Raw genomic sequence first — 19,862 nt, 5'->3', positions numbered from 1 at the left:
ACAAGCAAAAAATTTCAGAATAGCCCTACCTCAGAATCTTAGGGACATGGTTTTTCAATATTACCACTCGTCACCTTTGGGTGCACATTTAGGAATTTTCAAAACAATGGAAAACATTCGCAGGAATTTTATCTGGGACGGAATGCACAAGGATATAACGCAAAGGGTGAAATTGTGCAAATTATGTGCATTGAGTAAACCTGCGCAGCAGACCCAGTTCGGCTATTTAAGTTCTGACGTGGCCGAAAGGCCCATGCAAAAGCTTTTTATAGATTTTGTGGGACCCTTCCCAAGGTCAAAAGACGGAAATTCGATGCTTCTAGTATGCGTAGATGCATTCTCAAAATTTATGTGGCTAATCCCTGTTAGAAGAGCCACGGCCGAAATCACCATTAGAGCCCTCCAAAATTATATTTTCAAAATATCCGGGGTACCTTCCATTATTGTTTCCGATAATGCCACAAACTTTAAATCGACTCAGTTCAAAAACATGTGTTTCTCACACGGGATTCAGCATGTGACCACGACTCCCTACTACCCCCAGCCTTCACATGCGGAGCGTTTTAACCAAAACCTCTGGTCTGCCTTAATAGCATTCCATGCGAACTCGCAGGATAGGTGGGATTCCAATCTCGTGTGGTTGCAAATGGCTTTCAATTCCGCCAGACATGAAAGTCACAAAACAACACCGTTTGAACTCATGTTTACATACCAGCCCAACACCCCACTCTCTAATCAATGGACGTTAAAAGAGTTACTACCAGACGACCCCAGGAACATTAAGGAAGTCTGGAGTAGAGCTCGTAAAAACCTGAACTTGGCCCACGAGGCAAGCAGGCAAAAATATAACAAAAAACGCTATCCCAATCCCTACAGAGTAGGAGATTTAGTGTTGTGCAGAGCACACACACTCAGCAAGGCGATCGACAAGAGGTCAGCCAAGATTTCATATCATTGGAATGGCCCCTGGCAGATCCAGCGATACCTCACGCCAGTCACGGTCGCGTTAGCCGACCCCAGCTCCGGCGAATATCGCGCGCGCGCACACATTTCTCAGTTGAAGAAAGTACACCCCAACCTAAAATGAGGGCACTCTTCACTGTGTTTCTTTATACAAGGAACAGCGTTCCTACTACGGCATGCCATACTCAACCAACGTGTTGATATAAAAAATAAAAAAAAAAAACCTAGGTCATAATCATAAGTAAAATAAAAAATCCATGGTACTAGTTTATAAGAAATTTAAGTTAAGAAGTGTTACACTAAGTGGTCTAGTTTAAAGGGGCGCCCCTAATTCAATAAGTTATCTGTAAGTTTTAGCCTTTATTTAAACACGTAAGAATTGTTAGCCATTGTAAGTAGTTTACTACAGTAGATCGTGGTACAGGGTAAGTTTCTGGAACCCAGGTTTTTGGTGGCTCAAGTGGGCCACCCTGACTTCGTCTTTCAGGGGGGAAGTATGTGCCGTTAATTAGTAATTTCGACACGATATATTTTAAATTTTTATTATGATTTTAAATTTTTTTTGTGTGGAAATTTTATTTGCTCTACTATAGTGTGATTTTACTTTGTTAGTCTGGTGTACTCCTCTGAGTTAAACTTTGTCTCAGTGCTCTGAAGCCCCTTTCCCATCGGCGTATCGGATATTTTGCTGGCCTAATCCCTGACTGGCAGACAGCTTACCATTTCCCCCGCCTTCAGTCACGCCTCAAGCCTGTAATATCATTTCTCTTCGTGACCCAAACTGCATAGACAAGCCTGTAGCTTGCAGGCGACCAGTTCTCAGAGACGAGCTGAGATTGGCCTTTTTCATCACGTATTAGTGTTAAGTTCGCTCCTCTGCAGGCACGACGGGACGTAGATTCCCAGTAGCGTTGCATTTTACCCTAACCCCCCCCCCCCCTTCTCAGTTCCAAGTAAGACCAATGAACAGTCGTAACCCCCTGGGCAACAGTGACCGTCCTCAAGGTCTCCTCGCAAAAAACGAGTGCGCCAAAACTGATCGCAAGCGCTACCTAGCGACCAAGTCGCGAACTTCTCCACTAGCCTACCCTCTAGGGCGCCAGAGAGCAGCACCTGCTTTCCCTTGAGTTATATGGACGCCGTGGGCGAGTCGATTGTTTTCAACTCAGAAACCCTCCGACAGACTTCTCTACTGTCGCCCAGTGATGCCAACTTCAAAACTCCTGCTAGAGTTTTTTTTTCGCCCGCATTCGGGCAAGTTCGGAATCTTTCGGCGGCCCAGACCCCCCTCCACCTGTAAGAGCCGGCGCCCCCTTTTAATTACGAGACGCGGTTCGCCGCGACACAGATCAGCGCGCGTCACGTTTGCAGACAGATCTCCGGCGAGCTCAGAAGACTCTGGAAGACTTCATCCGACCGCTAGCGACTATGTAATCGTCCTAAATAAGGGATGCTATCCCTCAACTAAATTCAAGTAGATTAGTCTGTCTGCATAGTGTTAGTAATTTTTTCGTTTTGAAATTTTCCCTTTTAATTTTTTTAACTATGAAGAAATCATCCGCGCCCAGCCGCGCAAATCGCGAGCTACGGACCATGGCTGACTCCGCGATGGCAGCTTGAAGGCAACTCCCCTGTTTTGGTGAGTGATAATTCGTGACCTCCCCTACCTCCCCTTAGATTTTTCCGGGCATTTCTTGCCCCATGTACTGTCTGTATTCAAGTCCTAATCAGTCTTGATTTGGCTTGTTACAGTCAGGGGTTCGACCTCCCAGCGATGCACATATTCAGCTAGATTCGAGATCCAGCAACTACTGGTGGACGAATTGTCCATCAGTATGTTTTTCGGCAGTCCGAGATCCACCCATTAGAAGAAGCAGCTTCCTTCCATTCTACAGTTCGGCATTTTTAACTCCACACCTGGAAGACTCGGGTGATATGGTTTCTATTTCTATTCCCCCCCTTTTTAAAGACAAACCAGCGTTAAGTGACTATCCACTTAATCCACTGATATGGTAAACTAATCAGCGACAAATTTAATGTAGTAGAACATTGCAAGTTGTAATAATGTATCAATACAATGTACTTTGTTTTAAATAATCGCGGGCCGGCCCCTTTTCGTTTTTCTTTTTTTTTTTTTTTAAATCTTTGAAACTTGTTAAAACCTTTTGTATGTAAAGTAATGGAAACAAGATAATTCATCAGGGCAAATAAAACAGGGAAACTATAGATCAAGATAATCGTGTAGTTTTTATTTATTGATTTTAACGATCCACCAACTTCCTCCTTGCTTGTTACAGGAAGTTCCTAAATTTTGTGTGTTCCCCACCTCGTGCCGCCTCTGGTAAATCAATTTATTTAACTTATTTTTTTTATCCAGTAAGTTTCCAAGGCTCTTTTTAATTAATTCAAAATAATTCAATTTTGAGGCACGAGGGGTGTTACAACTATTACCATAAAATATATAAATTCTTACAATTTTATTTATTTATTTTTTCACGAGCGATCGACAAAATTAGGAAGTGTCCGGGCGTGGTTCTGTTTTCTGTGAAATGAAGTCTTCCCCAACTGCCACGTTCACTTTTTACAAATTTTAAATTTTTTAGGCATAATAATGCTTAATAAACTCAATTTAAACCCAGCATTCCATGTTTCTTAACAAATTTTATTAAATTGTAATGAAATAAATTAAAAAAAAAAATTCCAATTTTTTTGATTATTATTAATGAATTCAAATATGACGGAATTAGTTCAAAATATTGGAATGAATTTTTTTAAGTTTAATTGAAATCAAATTAAGTAATTTTTATGAATTTTGGAATTTTTCCCGATATATTTGAATAATAACGAATTTTCAAGATAACGGCCAAAATTCAAAATGGCGGAACCTGTAGGTATCAATAAAATTTATTGTCATCAGACTTGAACACGTATTTAAAATTTCAACATTCTAGTTCAAGCTGAAGTGGTTTGAATTTAACTCACAACATTTGAACTACACAGGCAAACAAACAAACATATGAAATTAAATATAAGCTTGTAATAATAAGATTCGGCGGGGGTAAAAACCAACTTTAGAAAACCTTTTAACATGGGATGAGTAAAAGTAACTTTACATCAAACACACAGGAAGTGTTCGGACTTTTATTGTGCTTTCAGCCACAAGGCTGTTTGAAAGTAAGGTATTACATATTTTAATAATAAATGCTCAAATTTACGACCAGGTGTAAACATTTCTTAAACGTTTTCTCTTAAGTGGCTTCGTCACATCGTAAAATTGTCTAAAATAATTTTTATGTTTCTGCTTAGAGTGCAAGACCTATGTAAATTTTTTACTTTTGCCTATATATATTAAGAATTTTCTCTATTTTCCAATAATGAAAGGAATTTTGTGTTTAGTATTTTAACTTTTGTAATGTCCGATTGAAAACTGCATCATATCCCAGCAAAACAGCAAAGGGATCGTTCATTAATTACGTTAGGGTCCCAAGATGGAGGTGGGAATTAAAACATCTCTACACGATCTCACCTCAGGGAAGAAGGGTGGAGGTAAAAGCCATTATTACGTAATAATTTACAACAAAAGCCGAAATTCACCTGGACGAAAAAAAATTGAAACGCAAGAGTTCAATCATCAATACCGCAAGAAAAACCAGGACGCACCGAAAAATCACAACATAACAGTGCGTCGCTCACAACTGAATGTTTTGTTATTGTAGGCCTACCATTCGCCCGGACTAATACTGATGATCTCAACTAAACAGGCTTTTATTCTTTGACTGGTTTCCTTTAAGATAGTTTCAAATCCAGTCGTTCATTATGTAGCTCAAACTATTTCTCGTTTGTGGTTTTCTTTTTACTGATTTGTTTCTTTACTTTAAGATTGTCTGAAATCTTACCTTAAATTATAATACGCATTTTCCAAAGACGAAATAATTATTATTTAAAAAAATAAACCTTTTACATATGTCAAATAAAAACTTTTTTATTGTAACTGAAAGGTTTTTAAAAGCTTTTAATATTAAACGGATTTAGGGAAAATCTAGGTAAAATATTATGTAAGAAAACGTATGTGTGCGTACATGATTGGGAGGGGGGTTGGTTTTTCAAACACGTTACATAGCAAGGCAAAGAAAATATGTCAAGCACAGTGAACATTATGCGGTATCTTGGGCAAGTAATTAGAAACGTGTGAAAAGGCAAATGGGGTTACTTCGAAGACAAAATAAAACACCCTAACTTATATTACTGCGCACAAACGTATATCACTTTTAAAGCGTACTACATTCTCTCTTACGAAAACCATATTTAAATAAAACATAATACATAATATAGTGTTAGGCCTATTTCTGGTGACATAATTCCAAAGAATACTATTGAAACAAAACCAAACACATTACAATACACTTATATGTAAGTATTTATATTATGACAGAAAAAAATTCTTCAGAATTGTAATTGTATACATGCTCTATGAAATATACTTGGGGTTTTAATAAAATTGCTTTAAAATATTTTTTGGGACTTTAAAGGGCAAGTGCATTCATCAAGATCGTTCACTATTCACCGCCAGTTCGATTTAAATTAACGTAATTCTCTTGGGTAAGTTATTAATATGAAAATTATATTTCTACAGTTTTCGAATGCAAAATGAAAAATAAAATATTTTTTTAGTTATGAGGTCATGGTAATAATAATAATATATATATACACTGAACACAAATGTTACAATGTTTTAATATTGTAGATAGGACGTCTTTTTTCAATGTCTCCAATCATTAAAACAGAGCGCAAACATTTCACGAAAGCCAAAACCCATAAGTTATAACGTTTTCATCGTGATTAGGAAGGACACGACATGAGATTTTTACGTATATATATTTTACTACTTTTCAACTCCTATCTTTACATGTGTTTTTTTGTTTGTTTTTTTGTGGTTTGTTTATTTCGTTTCTCTGAAAGTTTTTCTTATTCGAATTCTGAGAAAGTTTCTGAACGAGAGCCCAGCCACATAAACTCAGGTCAATTCATCCTCTCCAAACAGTTTTTTCTGTTTTATTTGGTAACATGCAATTTCGCCTCTTGGTTATATTTTCCCGACTGTAGCAAAAACACTCGATGAAATTGTTTCGCATGAAATATTTCCATCATATTTTGAGTTACAGGTGGATTTTAAATTCTGAACTTTTTTGACAAAAAAACACATTTGTAAATGCTCCACATGTTTCTAGAAAAAAACTTATGTAAAGAACGCTGGCTGTATAACGAAATAAGTATTATGTACAAAAAAGTCTAACGCAACAAAAATAAACACAACTTTTAACGTATTCCTACCACATAGCTGAAAAGCATTTTTTTGTTTACATTAAGTATCACATATAAAATTTTATATATTATGTTTTCTTTTAGATCTTTCTTGATATATTTATATTTTATTTCATACACACGTTAGCTACGTGTTTAACAATAATTGAATGATCTGCTAAAGTCTTGCCTTTAAAAACGACAAAGACTGCTAAGTTGTGTGAACGCAAGATGATATTAAAAGCTGTCAAGATCTCACTAGCCAGCCGACGTGTCCGTGTTGAAATAAAATAATTTAATAGTTAGAAAAAAAAACACATTCAAACCGCGGCTGACATTATGCAAAAACGAAAAAGAAACGTCTACAAAAAAACTTTCATCATTCTTTTAGTGCAGTACAGATGTATTTTACAAGATGCTGGGATACTATTGTGAGGAATTAGGTTCTGCCGAGATACAATAATGTAGGAAAGAACTTTAGAGTTGGAAGTACTCAATGTGTATTTTTGTGTTACGGTAAGTGATTTGTAGGTATAAATTATGAGTTTACAAGAAACTACTATTAACAAACGATTAAATAATATCAGCTAGAGTTATCGGATGCATGTAAAAGATAAACTGAAAGCACTTAGCTATATTTCTAACTAACTGCACCTTATCATAAATATATTTTTAAAACCAGTGGTCACATGTGACGAGAACATAACCAAAAGAAATCAATACATATCAAAGTCTGCGTTATTGAAATATTTGTCTTCAGGACGACAAAGGAAATAGTTTTCTGTGCGGAAAATTTTATATCCAAAAATTTTTGAACAGCAAGCATTAATAGTATATTTAATTCGAAAGTATTTTAAACCCTAAACGAAAGAAAGTAAATTCAAAACCCTTTGATTATTAATACACAGATAATTAACTTCTATTATTATGCAGATTATGTTTGGTTACTATGGTGTAAGAAATATAAACATATTAGTTAGTACCCTGACTTAAAAGAAGGGCAACTAAACATAAATAATAAATTAAAATCTTTAAATCGTCCAATGTTACGCTTTTCATATTGCCTTACAATGCTACGCTTTGGCAAGTGCTACTTTTTAATGGTGTACGAAGAAATTAAAAAAAATAAGAAAATAATCACAGTAAAAGAATAATGCTTTTAGTTTCGTTTTTTTTTTTAAATTCTATTGAAAATAAATAAAAGCGAACAAAATTGTACTCAAATCACGAAGTCAAAAATATTGTGACTTTTAAAAAAAAAATTCTACATGTTAGCAGACAAGCACATTAACTTGACACCCAGATAAAATACAATTTATGTGTTGTTAATAATTACATTTTTTTTTGGGTTCGAAGTGTGATGCGTCTATGTCAGTTGCCTTTCGGCAAAATATAACAAGAGTCCAACCTTATATGTTGAAAAAAAAAAAAAAAAACCTTTCGGATCTTATAATAAACACAATATCTGCGCAATTTTTCAAAGTCAGTGTCTGATATCAGGAGGAGGCGTGCTATTGTCAATTTTTCCCCTGTGTCTCTGCACTGCCTTTTCCTTTTTTTCCTGTCGTTTTATTGTTCCTCGCGAGCGGCGGACCGGAAACGGTCGCTTCACGTCCGCGGAAATCACGTCAGGCTTCGGCCGGACCTCATCGAGAGAGGCGCGCGATACGAAAAATAAATCACAGGAATGGGTGGCGTTGCGGATGAAGGGATGATTTTTGGGTTGCGGAGGAGGTGGAGGGGGGTGGGGAAGGTTTTGCGATAAACTTTCCTCACGCGCCGCCGACGACGCTGCAGAAAAGAACCAATCCGACGACCGCTTGGCTAGGGTCCGCGATCATCTCTCCTCCCTCCCTCCCCCTCTCTCACTCTTTTCCCCCCCCCTCCGCCAACCGTTATTATTATTATTTTTTTTGGCATCGTGACAAAATGTGACGATGTCACTCCGTTTTACACACTGACGAACCCCTCCGTTTTTTTTTAAATTCCCTTGCCTGGGCTTTTGCGAAAAACCAATAAATAAATAAATTTAAATTTTAGTTCATACATCCTGTATGTATAGATGCAATTATTCCGTGGATTAATTTCACTCTAAGCTGTACACAGCTTGCCTGTACATACTCAAGCCTTTTCAGATAATAAGGTCGCACCTCTAAGCGGGTTACGCGTGATTGTGTAGCAACTTATTTTCCTTGTCTATTGACGGGTTCAAGGTCGTCAAGAACACTGTGGTCCAATAATCAAAGTTAGTATTGTGGTTGTGTGCTTCGAAGTTTATTTTGGTACCCAATGAATCCGAGAAATATTCGTGGCTCAAAGTAATTAGCGTGATACAATCTGAGCTGTTCTGAAGCATTCTAGGTCTTGGTAAATAAGTTATACGTGTAATTTAATTAGCTTTTAATAAGACACTAACTTTAATTGTTCAATACGCTTCTCAACATATACGTAAAACAATTGTTACACTGTACAAAACATTTTGTATTTTTACAAGGAAAATCCTTGTAAACTCAGTTTCCAACGATATCACTTGTAAAACTGCTAAGCAGAACTTAGTAAAATTATTAATGGTACAAAGCTTTGCCTTGTAGTTTTGCAAGTTATGTTGATGGCAACTGAGTTTCCCAGGGATTTCCTTTTAAAAATCCATAAAATGTTTACAGAGTACTTGTCTATACAGTAATACTGTTGTAGGACATAATGGATATTAGGAATAAGAAATAATGCTGTAGAACCAAACACTTAGCTAATAGATTCTTAAGTTTGTATCCAGCTTCAAGTATATCATTAATACGCATACTTTTTGCAGAAAAGAAGAAAACTAAATTAACGAATATAGAATATTATAGCACATGAAGTTGAAGAGCACATGAAAGGGATGGGAATGGTGGGGGGAAATGATGTCATGGCAGTTTTCTTTAACAGAGAAAGCAAAAAACAGGCGTTCTGTAACAGCCGTGTCCTCATTTCTAGCCCACTTTCGTTATTGCGACATTTTGACATGAACTTCCAAAGGAAAGTTTTCTTATATTGCGAATTCCGTGACGTAAGAAACGGGGATAAAACAGACACCACGATCTCCGGAGAGGGGGGAAAAAATGTACCCTGGAAACGTTTCAAAGAAAAAAAATTCCGCGAGTTTTGGGAAAAGCTGATCCAGGCGCTAAAATAAGAGAAAGCGAAAAAGAAACGAAGTATCAAGCGTGGAAGGAACGAATACTTTTTTTTTTCATTAAATTTTTCAAAGGAACCTTTACTCTCGTGTCTAGGGTTCTCTCGCTATACTCGTTACTGGTCTTGCAAGGGGAGAGCGTGAGATACGTTTCCACGGATGTTTGATTTTCGCATTTCATACAAGCACTTACAAATGAAATATCAACGGTATAATATCAGCTACGCCCAACAAAATAAAAAAATTTAAATAAAAATCCTGGGATTGCTTAGCTTATTTATGTACATTAAACTTCCGATAGTTCGGCACTTACCAAAAATGCCGGATCGAAAGTTAATATCTCCGTTTATCGATAAATCCTTAGTTGTTGAGAAATAAATTTAATAGATGGTGCTCAGCTGCAAATATTGTTCAGCAGGAACATAACTATGCGCTGTAATAATTGTATTTTTATAAAAAATGAACAGAAACATTCATGTAAACGTACTGATATCTGTAAATTTGTGTATTTACATAATAAACAACTGTATCACTAGATAAAAGTGTTTGCAGTAATACTGGGTTCAGATTTTTACCCAGTCACTTATGCATTGCGGTTTCCCAGTACCTTCAATAATTAAATTTATTTGAAATCCGTTCCCTGAATAGCTTTCCAGTATTAAATGCGCATATTAATATTAATTGTGATAAAACAAAATAAAGTCCAATTATTGAATATCCGATTATCTTTTCCGTGGTTTAAAAAAAAGTAGGGTTAATTTAAAATTTGGCACCGATTTTCGTATTATCTCGAAAAACTCATTTCATATGTTCACAAAATAACCATAGCCTTGTGTTGTAAAGAGTTGCAATATTTTCTTGTATTATTACAAACCTTTTCCTTGGAAATTGGTATCCAAATAAATCTTTTGTAAGAGTACATAAAACGCAAACACAGGCCAAAACTGGAGGTGATGACTTCCAAGTGGGACGTGCCCACCATACATAGTGAAATAAGCCTTAACCACGCAGGACTTGGAAGTAAATAATCGTAATGGGGATTTCATGTGCTTCGAGGGAACATTTGCAGCACTGCTGATCTGAAACTATCCACTGATCCCGGCCTCAGAGAAGCTGGATTGCAGTACCGCGCCACGACTTTTTTTTTCTAACCTAACTAAAACTAAGTGTATTTTGGAGGGGTCCGGGTTAGGGAGGGACCTAGGTGCGTCTCAGGCCGAAGCCTATACGCCTAGTCATGCTGGGATTAGCCATGCAGGAAGAGGGTCGCATGCATCATGTGCTAGGAGAGGATTAGCCAGCCATGGCAACGATTGGCGCCATGACTAACTCCCCTCACTCTTAAATCTAGACTATAACTAGAGATAGGTTAGGCCCAGGTAAAACCTGCATAGACAGGGAAAACCCTGGGCACATTCATGCGGGATGCAAATTGGCATGCATTACTTGTAGGAATTTACAGGAGACAGAGGATGGTCTGGATGAAGTGTTGGACAGAGTAGAAAAGAGTCTACCGTGCGGGGGTTGGGCACTTGGACTCGTGGTCCGCTTTGAATTTTATTTGTATCTGGAATATTTGACCAGGGACGCAAGAGCTCCTGGTGGTGAGTGGTTACACTGACCACTCACTCCGCCGCCAGTCCGCACCTAAAAAACTATGAAACTAGCGCCACGACTCCTAGCCAGGGTTCTGCCGAAGAAACCCGAAGCGTGCCGATCCATCAAAGTGGTCCCGAGCCGGGCCGAACGCTGGCGACTGTATCCGACCTGCGCAGAGCACTTCCGACCGCATTTGTGTCAGTACTAATGTAAATAAGTTTTCCAAACTTAGCTAAAAAAAAAAAAAACAAATTAAATGTTTTTATCAGAGATGAGTCAATAAAATCATCAGATCCTCAAAAACTATGAAATCCTTGTTACTTGAAGGATCTTATATTCGAGGGAAAAGATTAGAGGAAAAATATTATAAGAAATAAAATAAATTGAAAAATTCAACCAAACCTCTGAAAATTTACTAAGTATTTTTTTTCATACCTATCATGTTACCATTTTTCAAGAAAGTGTTGTTTTAACATATTGTTATTAAAAATAAAATTACAGTATGAATTGATTTACGAAACATTGCTTGTAAAACAATCAAAGTTTGGAATTTTTTAACACCATAGTTAACATTTTTAATATCTGTCCTTTTTATATTTTTAACCCAGGAATAAAGATTCGGATTCAAGGGGTGTATTCTACATATTCTTTGGGATTCGAATTTGAGATTCATATTCAAGAAAATTGGGATTCGACCCATCACTGTTTTTTTTTAACTCAAGTTCGCTTAGTTGGCTTAAGTCCGTTCATTACTAGGTAGTGCCGGACCATCAGGATTTTCGAACCTTTTATTTCCAGACTATGGGAAGTATACTGTATCATTATTTCCCGCCTTGTCTTTGATACGACTCAGGCAGTTTGTTTAATGACTCGTCCATTACTCGTTACAGTAAACCATACCGGCATTAGCCTGTAGTGGGTTTGTGACGAAAAAAAAAACTTAAAACTTAAATATGGATTAATGGTCTGGGATTCGAATTCGGACGCTCCCCGGATGCGAGCCCCATGCTTGGTTGTTCCACCAATGAGCTCGGCCTTACGGATTCCAGATGCCAGCCGGTAACTAAAGTCAAAGTATCCACTGCATTAAAATCCCAATTTAGGCAGTAAACTACATATTAGCAAAGGTTAAATAGTTTCAAACTATCACGATAGTGTTATTAAGGGTAAAATAAAAAAATATATTTAAAAGTACCTACGCAAAATGCTACATCAACTAATAAAACTCTCTTTCTATCTATATTTATATATATACATGTATAGAGAGAGAAAAAGAGAGAATTTATATATATGTATACATATCCATGAGAAACTATTTTATGCGCAAAAATTTTCAACCAGAATATACTTCGAAAACAACTAAACGTATTTTCATTAAATTAATGTGTTTTTTTTCTCTCTTTAAACGTTTGCCTACAAGGTGGGTTCCAATTTAAATTTCAGGGTAAAACATTATTATCTTTGTAAGAATGTCTAATGGTGGAAGAATAAATTAGATCTTCTCTTTTCCTCTTCACAACCACATTCTTAAATTCTTTTCTGGTTCATTTTTACTCCTGGTCTCAAATAAACACTAGAGATAATTTGTGAAAGCGAATACCACTTTAAAGTTGTATAATTGTTTTTGCTGAATCCTTACAAACACTTTTAAAGATGTTTATACGAATGACTATAATTACTTTGCCAATTTTCACACAACTTCATTAGGTATGCATGCTAGGGTAAACGTAGAAGGTAAACGGGCATAAGTGTCGATCCATACCTATCAAGTTGCTTCGTTTATGATTTTGATTATATATTTTTTTTTGCATTAAATAATAGAAGTCTATTCGGGTATTAACTACCAAGTTAGAAGCAAGTAAAAAGATTTGAATTGTTTTCTTACAGTACTTAAACGAATAAAACATTTTTTTTGTTATTTAGTTGTTTGCGTATGCTAGGAATATAAGAACCAAAATAAGTAAATAAATCAGTTGATGTAAGATCAAAATGTCTGTAAGAATAATATTTCTAACACATATAGAAAGCTGGACATAAAACAAGCCAACTTCTTAAAAAAAGTCATTTAAACAAAATTACTTCCTTAAATTTATATTAATAAAAAAAATGCTGTATAAAATATTTATACATAGGCTTAACACTTGTATAAACACTACATGGAATAAAGAGAGTTGTAGAAATGGTTTGTTTTCTTTTATGTGCAGAGAAGCCTTCCACAACCATTGTACTATTCTACACATTCGAAAAATTTTTCTACAATAAGATATATCTCATATTTTTATACACAGATCTGTTCACACCAAACTTATGTTCACACTGCAAGGGGCGTGCTCGAGAACCTCTGGTGCGAGTGTAACACTGTATTGAAATATGTAATTTTACACTACATGTATGTGGCAGCAGAATCTTTATCGATGTTAGTGCAATTTTTTAGCTATACACCTGATGGTGTATTGATACTTATACACAAAAGTAAAAACACACCAAAATGTGTATGTGTGAAATTATACTAACATCGTTGTAGAATCTGTTACCACATACATTTAATGTAAGATTACAAACGCTATTGTTTGTTAAATATGCCATAGCTGTTTGGTGTTTATTTACTCTGTCCTATTTACCACACATGTAATATGTTTTTTACTGCATTTTACTAAATTTAAATAACACGTAACATGTAAATTTGCACTACTTCCAGAAATATTTTACGTTTCAGAGATTAAACCTGTTATTAACTATGTGAAAGTTTCATTTAATTTTAATTTTGTCACCTTTTGATGGTAAAATTATGACTTTCTTTATTCTCCATGACACAGTGGAGGATCAAACCCAAAATTTTCAGATTATTAGTTAAGCATCTTATCCCCACGACCATCGTTCTCAGTAACAATTATAAAGAAATGGTAATACTTCTTTCGTATCCTAATTTAAATAAAAATGGGTTATCGTCATTTTAAATAGTAAAATAAATTGTATTTTTGTAGTTACTTTGTCGTTATAATTTTGCTGTTACCAATTTTATGCACTTTTACAATGACGCAAGCAAGTAAGCATATGGCAAAAAACAGGACGTTGAATTAAAAATGGTCATATGTGTTATTTTATACATATATACAGATTTGTTATTTAGCACCTAAGTTATTTTAATAAAATATTCACCCTTGTGTATTTTTACCGAAGTCTGTTGCACAATTTGTTTATCAAGAAAAATTTGTGTAAAATTACAGAAACTGTACTTGTTTATTTTTTTTAATATAGTACAAAAGTTTACAATTACTAAAATTTTGTACATGTAATTCTAAGAAATAAAATTTCTGTGTTATTGTAAAATTTTTAAAAGAATCATTAATTTACACGTGTATTTTTTTTTACAAAAATTAGTTTTTTTTTTTTTTTTTTTAGATTATAAACATTTTAGAACATAATATTTTGGTGTAAAATGACAAAATTTTGTGGTCATTTTGCACAAGGAATGTTGCCTGATAGGCGTACAGAGATAAAAAGTGAGTAAATATACAATTGCTAATAGTATTTTCAAATGCATACTGTTAGTGTAAAATTACACACACCTTGTAGGTGTATTACTATGAAAAATTTCGTGTTATTTTATTTTATGTTAATGAAATTTTACTAGGGAATTGTGGGTGAAAACTATCAAAAGAATTGTTAATTTACACCTCAACAGTTATTTTTACAACAATATTAAATCTTTAGAATATAAACCTATATTTGGTGTAAAATTGCACTTTGTAGTAGTAATTTTGCACATGAAATGTGGAAAAATTCACAAAACTGTATGTATTTTTACGAATAACACGACAAATGTGTATATAATTGAGTAACATCGTTTGTATAATTTTACACACTGATAATCTCCAAACGCAGATAGCACCGTATTAATGATTACGATTTCAGCTCGTGATTGCCAGTTTTCGACCAAGTTTACTTAAAGTATTTCGGGATTTATCGTGTACAATGTTATATAGATCAAAAATTAAATTATATACTCCGAAAATTTTTTTTTCATTCAACAGTTCATCTTTATTTCCACATGACAAATTTCTAACAGAAATTTAGGAGAAAATATGAACACGTGCGATCGCATTTTCGATTCTTAGGCATAAGATAGTTTGAGGTAAGGATGTGAACCCAGTTCTAAGGAGCCATTTCTGCCCCTACTAGTTACCTTCTCGAATAATACTAGCGAGAAAAAAGAACGTCGGCGAAAGAGGATGAAGGTTAAGAGGAAACTGCTAAATATAAAAAAAAAAAGATGGGAAAGAAAGAATTGCCAAGGGAAATCTCTACACCACAAGAAGTTCCCACCACCCCTGCCAACATAAATAATAATCAATTTCAAAAACAATCTAGTTTTGGAAACCATAGTTCGAACTGAGGGCCCCTGGAGTCGAAGGCTCTAGCACAAAACCGACTACACAAAGAAAATAAATGTTTGCTTTGAGACAACCACGAAAACAAACTTCGAAAGCCCACATCTTCCTAAAATCACCTTTTCTCCCACTTTTTTTTAAGCGTGAAGTTTATGTATTCTATGACAAAGACTTTTTCTTAAGTACTGAAAGACATGAAATCATTATAATTAACAATTAATGCTTATAAACCTCACTTGTATTGTTTGCAGCACTAGGTGTTTAGAACATATTTACGAATAATCAATTTTCAACGGGTATTTCACTAACTAAGGTGAATAGTTCAAATTTTACATTACTATCAGAAGCTTTTGACCAAATACTCTGAGTCAACCGTTCCCCAAAATATTTCATATCTCTCCAAGAAATATAATAGTCTTACGATATTCATTACTTAACAAAATAGGTGATAATCTATAGGATTCCTAGGCGGGGGGCCGTGGGAGAACGTTTAACATTCACATTTCACAGTTACGATTTTCCAAGAGCAAGCGGGCCCACTCAGATCTGGGATTTTGATTCCAGATACGGTCCCCCCCCCCCCCCCCCTTCACAAACACGGATCCCTCATAGGATCTACGCCATGCTTAGCAATATAAAAAAATTGCGTTGGTTTTAAGTGGAGTTTTAATAAATTTATGATTTTTACTCGGAAATAAAAGGCCCCATGCCTTACGCAGCGCCACTTCAAGTAACAATACGCCGCTCGACCAAAAATTATGACCTTGACCAAACAGACGGAATTATCGAATAGGAGGAGATAAAATGTGTGTCAGACGAGCTGTTGGCAGCTATGTCGGGAACGGTATGCTGAAAACGATGGTGTAGTGGAACTAAGTATCGCAGAGTCCCTTCCGAAACGTGCAGGATCGTCTTCCTACTTGGTTACCGTTTACCATATACTCCATAAAACTCTTTTTAACATTCACTGACTGACAGACTGCACAGACAAGTCAAGAAGCATGACATTTTGCATGGGAGTTCCTTATACAACGTAAGTGAGCACTAATAAAGGAATTATTTTTTTAAAATTAATCCCTTAAGAGAGGGGTTAAATATGGGATCAAAGTTTGGAAAACTCTCATCGGGCACACGGCTAGTACAAAAATAATTTCTGAAAGCATGAAAAATTATATAAAATGTTCGGGAGCATGAGTTGTATTTAAATATTACCCGAAAATATCCTTGACGTAATTTAATATATACTTATATATAAACTGAAAATAAAGAAACAAAAAAATAAAATCTTATCTCGGAATTTTATATTTAAAGCAATCTCCTAAAGACATGATGCTTCCCGTATTGCTGTTTCAGAGAGGACGTAGTTTATTCCTGTAGTCCTCTGGACGAGATGGACGTCATCGCGCGCGCTCTGAGACCCGAGGCCCGGGCTAAGGTCCCCAGCACCGCGGTAACGGCTAGTGTCTGCTCGCTCCGCGGGCGGCGCTGGTGCAGCGCTCCTGCAGCCCTGCGGGAGGGCGAGGGGGAAGCAGTGCATTAGAGGGAAAGGTCGACTCGGACAATTAACCTTCCGCCGGCTCCATGGTCCGTGTCCGAGTAGCAAGATGAGAAGGAGGGAAAGGGTTGAGGAGGGGATGACTGCCTCCCGCTCGGAAGGAGACCTCGGTCGGTCGCCGCGACCTTTCCGTCCCCCGTCACCCCACCCCACCAGTTCTCCCGGGCAGGGGTTGACGTGTCCACCCCTCGGGGGAAGACGTTACAGCGCTCGCGGCGGCTGGGGCCTCAAACTGCGCGCCCGGTAGTTCTCCCACCTCAACCCTGAGCGAGACCTGCCGGGTCTTAAGCTAGGGGAAGCACTGCCACAAAGTTTTACAAGAAAACACAAGAAATCATTCTGTTCATCCATACGCGAAATATAAATAATCCACAATATCTGTCTAAACGCATTCATTTTTGTAATACAAACATTCAAATAACATATATCATCTAAAAATCATAAAAAAATTATCTATTTGGGTGAAAAACAATTTTGTTTAGTAAATTTTCTATCAATAAATATACTATATTTCATAATCATTTTTTAAATTTTGTTTTCAGATAAATAAATTTTAATCGCAAAAATCACTCACAGAGCACGTAACGAAATGCGTTGGCAGGTTTAACTTACCTGATAATTTTTTGAGTCACACGTTATGAAAATGGAAATACAACCCTATTTTTTAAAGGAATAATCTTTTTTTATTCAAAATACATAAAGCAAAATATACCTCAGCATACCCAGTAGCCTGAGATTCTGGCATATGTTTTTTTTTTTTTTTTACCCAATAGACAGAGATGATGAGATCGCACTGACTCTAAAAAGAATTTTGTTCTCAATCAAAGTTTTAATTTTTTTTTTACATTATTTTGACTTTCCATGTAATGATTTTTATACCACACATAGAATGAATCTTACATGTAAAAATCTAATTGCTTTCAACTGCAGGTTTTATACTTTAATTGCCACTCAAACTCAGAAGAATTATTAATTCTTAACCCAACTACAATTTGTGCTCAAAAAAAATTTGTCAATGCTTTTCTGGGGTATTTCCTAGTGCGAATTATGTGAATATAATAAAAAAGGTAAGCAAACTCGATTGGTAAGTTACGCAAAAGTATCTTGACTTCACAAGGCCACGTTAGTGTATTTAATAATTTTGTCATGAGAAGAATCAAAACTCCAGCTAAGCAAGATAATTTCTGGAATTTTTTTAACCTTATATATATATGTGTGTGTGTGTGTGTGTGTGTGTGTGTGTGTGAGTGTGAGAGTCTTGTAGTACTCGCCAGAGATGTGTAATATTTAACTTAGGTAACGAGCAAATTCAAGTTTTCTCATTTTGCATATATAGGCCTACTTACTTATAATACGAAACTTCGACTCGAAATTTATCATATAATTATTTTTAATATATCTTAACGTAGTAAATATACACGAAAACTGTGTTTTAAAATTGATTTCTTGATGCGAATCACTGTTAGTTTGCACATTCATCTCTATAGAATTCGGTGCTGGAGCAGTTACATTAAATATTGAATCTTATGATTCGCAAAGCGAATTTTTATACTAAATAATGAAAAGGCGCCGATAAAAGTTAAAAAGACTTGAAAAAAAATATTAAAACCTGTCTTTGCCCATTCTGTTAAAATTCGTTAAGCAGTTGGTACTTAAAAGTTTTCTTTTGGTTCACGCCATCCACCACAGACGGCAGCACCGTGGTTGCACATTTTCATTCCATGCAACATCCGTTACATTCACGAAATTACTCCCATCAAAAGCCATTATACCGAGAGCTTAAATATTGCACATCAGAAAGCAGCGTGTGCTAGCACGCATGTCGTGTTTAAGTAACCGGCCCTCTCGTAAGCGGACGTCAGTTTTCCACACTAAATAACTAACCTTGCAGAGTTTAGTTCTTGTGTCAACTCGTTAAGTCGCGTTTCTTTTTTTCATGTTTGCCTTGTTGGTAATTTAAATCGCCCACGAGTCAAATATCTCTCTCTTCCTTTATGAACTTGCTATTTACGTAATTTATTTTTGAAGTGACGTCTAATAAATCGATGAACGCCGGCTGCACGCACGAAAAAGTGTCCCGTTACGCACATTGTCCCGTTACGTTGTGTCCCGTTACGCTCATTGTACGCTTGCTCCGCATCTATCTTTCTTACACTCGATTGGAACAACCATCGATTTGACTTTTTCGAGGCACATTAAACTTGAAACACTCCCATTCGTTTCCCACTTTTCATATCATCGTCCTATACTTAACAGAATAACACAGATTGAAAGAAGTTAAATAGGAAACATGTATAAAAGTTATAGTTAAAATAATCTCTTCTTTAAAGTAATAAACATATTTGAATTAATGAGTGCAAATAAAAGAACATTTATCAATTAAATTGTAGATTTAATTTCACTCCTTCTTTGTATCCATTCAAAATTTTGACAAATCAATAAAAATGATTCAATTTTATTCATAAAAGTATGCAATCATTTCATCAATGTTTTGTTATAACGTTGTCACGTTAAACTATCGCCCGTAAACCGACTTTACAGACAACCAATATTATTTTTTTTCTTCAAATTTGTCTGTTTTATTGACTTCGACATGTTCGCGACGAACCCGGACGGTGCAAATTCACGACCAAGCCCTGCCCGGGACTCGATCCCCGCACTGCCATCAGCCGGCGAGCGTCCGAACTGCTGTGGCGGTGACGCCGCACCCGATGCCTCGACCACATCGTGACCCGATCGTCTCGTCTCCTTGCGTCGCATCCAGGAGGTTCGGGAGGTGGCGAAGAATTCCTGCCTCAAAAAACCTGCGGCGTACGGCGCGTCACCTTTCCCTCGGCGGGAATTCCTCTTCTGCGCGCGTCTCTTATTAAAAATACCACGC

At 36.1% G+C, this 19,862-nt stretch overlaps 1 protein-coding gene across 1 annotated transcript in view; it reads right to left on the bottom strand.

The window, feature by feature from the left end:
• The window catches only part of LOC134546198 (uncharacterized), a 450,062-nt gene that overhangs the window by 346,203 nt on the left and 83,997 nt on the right, over nucleotides 1–19,862 (bottom strand). The window lies entirely within an intron of this gene.

Source organism: Bacillus rossius, chromosome 1, assembly GCF_032445375.1.
Source record: "Bacillus rossius redtenbacheri isolate Brsri chromosome 1, Brsri_v3, whole genome shotgun sequence".
Taxonomy (NCBI): domain Eukaryota; kingdom Metazoa; phylum Arthropoda; class Insecta; order Phasmatodea; family Bacillidae; genus Bacillus; species Bacillus rossius.
The sequence above is the reverse complement of the archived record's forward strand: the minus strand, read 5'-3'. Positions and strand labels throughout refer to the sequence as shown.